The sequence below is a fragment of the Bison bison genome, unplaced genomic scaffold (genome assembly GCF_000754665.1).
Source record: "Bison bison bison isolate TAMUID 2011002044 unplaced genomic scaffold, Bison_UMD1.0 scf7180017864302, whole genome shotgun sequence".
Lineage (NCBI taxonomy): Eukaryota > Metazoa > Chordata > Mammalia > Artiodactyla > Bovidae > Bison > Bison bison.
In genome coordinates this window covers 2866901-2870863 of record NW_011494874.1, presented here as the reverse complement: position 1 = coordinate 2870863, position 3963 = coordinate 2866901, and the positions used below count along the sequence as shown (strand labels likewise).

At 59.9% G+C, this 3963-nt stretch overlaps 1 protein-coding gene across 1 annotated transcript in view; it reads right to left on the bottom strand.

Annotated features, from left to right (window-relative positions):
• RTL1 (retrotransposon-like 1) overlaps positions 1–1828 on the bottom strand; it is a 23203-nt gene extending 21375 nt beyond the window's left edge. The window contains exons 1-2 of the mRNA XM_010851420.1: positions 1575–1828; positions 1289–1367 (exon numbers count right to left, since the gene is read on the bottom strand). The gene's annotated coding sequence lies outside the window, so the exon portion shown is untranslated. The remainder of the gene's footprint in view (positions 1–1288; positions 1368–1574) is intronic.
• Positions 1829–3963: the final 2135 nt, after the last annotated feature.

Genomic DNA, 3963 nt, shown 5'->3' with positions numbered 1-3963 from the left:
GGCCTAGACGTGCGCGGGCTGCCAGCCTGGGCAGGGAGCCGTGCGGCAGCCTCCCGGCCAAGTACCGGCCTGCCTCTCTCTGCTCGGATGCCTCCCGTAACAGGGAGCTCCCTCTCTCCCTGAGCAGCCAGCTCGGGGCTCGCACACCGAGCTGCTTCGCCGAGCCCTCCCCGCTTTCTGCATCTGCCTCCGCGGCTCCGACGCAGCCCCCTCGCCCCCTCTGCCCTTGGCTCTTTGCGGGCGGCACGCTCCTTCCCGGGGCTCTCCAGAGCAAGCCCCCCGTCCACGGTGGGATCAGGCTAGGGGTTCCCCAGCCCCGTCCGATCTCGGCCGTCGACACCTGTCCCGGGGCGCGTCTGCCCCGGCCCGCCCGCATCCGGGACGGAGCCCTTTGCCCTGCTGTTCTGCAGAGAGCCCAGGGGAGGGCGCGGGTCTCCCCTCCCGGGTCCAGCTGCTCAGGAGCTATCTGTTAAGCGGCTTCCGAGCCCTCTCGGTTTTTTATGGCCCCTCTGCTAGTTGCTAGGGAGAACGCTCTCTATGCAACCCCCCTGCCTTTTCCGCAGGAGCCGCCGGCAGCCGGGCCGGCCCTGGTCAGCCCACAGCGGCGGCGACAGCCGCGGCAGGCGCCCGCGGCGGGGCTGGGGGCTCCCTGGCTGCGCTTCCCGGCTCTCTAACTGGGAGACCACGCGATTCCTCTTACTTTTCAGAGCCTCGGGTTTTCCTCTGTGAAACGGAGATGAGAGGGGGCTTCCGCACCGGCTCAGAGGGAGGCTAAATGAGATAAGTGCAGCTCAGCACTCACTAGACAGCTCATCAGGGCTGGTAGGGTAGACCATGGGACTCAGGGAGCGACGCACGCACGCATGTAACAAGTGTCGCAGCAAAGAATACCGCCTGGTTTTCGGAGGCCCTGCTCCGAATACAGACAGGGACTTCACGGGGCAGAGACCCCTCTGTGGGCTCCACCAGCACAAATTAACTCAGCCAGAGGAGGCCTGTGGGCCTGTGAGCTCACAGTAGATGCTTAGAGTAGGCCACAAAAAAGATGGGCAAGCCCACATCTGCCTTTAATATGGCAAGCATTGGCACTGTTTACAAACAGCACGAGAGGACCCCCGGGGTAAGGCAAAGGAACATTTTTCTTGGCTGCTCCCTAGAAGGACTAGCTGAGACAAAGGGCAGAGGTGTCTGGGAAGAGAAGCCCAGTGGAGTCCAAGCACCCCACAAAGTGTGGGGTGGAGCCATCCTTCCGGGCACTCAATTCTCCAAACCACTGCAGGGCACCTACCTTCACGGGCCCAGATTTGGCTGGAAGGCTGGACACAGAGCAGTGCCAATCGGCTGGCTTCTTGTCCTCCAAGCTCAGTCTGGTGGGGGAAAGAGAAGGGAGTCAGTCACTGTAAATCAAGTGATGCTACTGACATCATGGTGCCCTGTCTTCTAGGAGACAAGCCCCGAGCCAGGCTGTCTGCCTAGAACTCAGCCCCAGCAGGAACTCTTGAGCACCAACCTCAAAAATCCCCATTGGCGTGATGGAGAAACTGAGGCAGGAAAAGATGAAGTCCCATACTCACCGACTCTCAAGCTGGTGTGAGGGCCAGCTAGGCTGGAACCCCAGTCTGTCCGAGACTCCCCACCACACCCTGCTGCTGCAGAGAGCTCAGCGAGGCTCTGCTGAGTGCTGGGGGGTGTGGGTGGGCAAGGGACGGAGTGAATAGTTATAAGCACCTCCCAGCAGTGGGTGCTTGAGATCCCAGCTCCTCTGTGGCTCAATCTGTTTGAAGGGCAGATTCCAAATTAGGTGGTAGCACCTATTGGCAGAGGCTTATAAAAGTGGCATTATTAACCTGACGTAGAGGGGGCCCTGCCCACGTCCAGGCAGATTGCAGATCAAGGGGGCTGGATCTTGTTTGCGTGGACAGGGAGTTAGAGGGAGGGGCGGGAGAGCACCCGGGGGGCCCCACTAGGGGCAGCTTCCTGGGCAGGACTAGCTGTGGCCGTGGATGAGGGCTTGCTGGCTGAGGGCCGAGGGAGGGAGTCCCCTCCCCCAGGCAAATACCCAGCCTAGAGCCCACTCTCAAGGGCAGGGACCCCAGCCCCTTTCCCTGACACAGACCAGGTCGGGGGGGGCCCCCTGCCCTTCAGTTTCCCCATCATCTCTGTCGGAGAGCCCCTGTTCCCGTGCCGTCCCTCCAGCCCCCACCCCGGCCACAGTGCACATCCCCGGACACCTGTCTGCTCCTTTGAGCAGTATTCAAAACAGAAGACTTCCACGTCCGGGAGGGAGGGAGCCACGGGGAGCGCTGTGGACGGGAGGAAGGAGAGGGGAACTGCGCCCCCCACTCAAAGAGGAGGCTCTGCAGCTGGGCAGGAGTTGGGTCACTTGAGATTTGTGCCAACTCACGGTGCAGTGGAATCAAGACAGTCTGAGTTCTTCAGACACCAGCTGAGCGTCTGTGGCGCCCCCAAGTGCCACAAGGGGGCTGCCTGGGCCACATTTTTGAGGCCGGAAAGTGAGGAGGGGGAGGTAGACCCATGGGGACCGGGGCCCTGTTTGATTTTTTTTTGTTTGGCTTCTGCGGAGGCAGCGATTTTGATTTTCCTTGCCAGCCCCGGATACCTGTGTGCGCCATGCGCGCCAGGGGGCTGGGGGCAGCCAGGGAGGGGCGGCTCACCCTACCTTGGGGGTGACTGCAGGCTGCGCCCCGCCCTCACTGAGAGAGGACCCAGCTGCAAAGCAGCAAGCTGTGGGGAGGGTCCCGGGAGCTGGTCTGATGGCCGGCTTTCCAAAGTGGGGAAGGCAGGCTGAGGGAGGGAGCGTTTGCAGGCGGGGCAGAGGATGCTCAGGCGCCCAGGAAGCAGACTGCAGTCTGGCAGCTGCAGGAGGGCCAGAGAGGGGAGAGGCGGGGGTGGGGGTGCGGGGGGGGCAGGGGTGAGGGGCCCAGGGGTCTGGGAAGCTTGATGTGGACCTGGGCTCGGGCGTCAGTGAGTTTCCAGTGATGTCACTGACCGGAAAGAGGAGGGCTGGGGTGGGGAACAGAGGGGCTGGTGATGGTGGGGCCAGCTTGGCACACAGCTGGAGGACCAAAGCCACCTCCTCTTGTCCTCCCCAGAGAGCCAAACAAGGAAAGAGAAAGGAAAAAAAAGTTTAACAAGCTAGATAGCCGAATCCTATCTGAGCTGGTCCCAGGGAAGGAGTCATCAGGTGGCCAGGTCTGCCTTGGAGAAGGTGGGCCCTTTAGGAGTCAGAAGAGGGTGCACGGCACTAGGAGGCCCTGAGGGGTGGGCAGAGGGGCCAGGGAAGGGCAGGAGTGCCTAGGAAAGGAACCAGATGGCCCTGGGCGTCCGGGGGAGAATGGGGAGGTCTAAGGGATGTAGCAGGGGCATAGGAGGGTCTGGGAGGTAGGGTGCTGGGGTAGCAGGTAGGTGTCTCGCTCTGCACCCTTGTGCTTTTCCCCCTTAACCTCCCCACCTTAGAATGGCTTGCTTTCACCCATCCAGGCCCCTCTCTTGTCCCCTTTCCACTCGGAGGCTTTTTTTTTTTGCCTGTGAGTCAGCCCCCTACAGCCCTCCAGGAATCAGCTCAGACCCTGGACCCCTTAGCTCTTTTATGTGGCTTCCCGTCTCCTACTTCCTTGGCTCCTGCACTTTTTTAAGATATTGTTTATTATTATTATCTTCATTTCATGACCACTGCACTTTATTTTTACATGTTGATTTTAAAAACCTTTGATTACAATTAATTTCCAACAACATAAAAGTGGAGAAAATGGTAACCTGTTTTCATCACAATTTACCATTTTCCTGCTGCTGCAGGCCAACAACTCCCAGCCCCTGTCCTTCCGTTGAGACTCCATACTGTCCTTCCACGACTCCCACTTGCCCCCAGACTCCTCTGAAGCAAATTCAGACACCATACCTTTTCCTCCAGGATTTATCAGTGTGAGTCTCTAACAAAGAAGG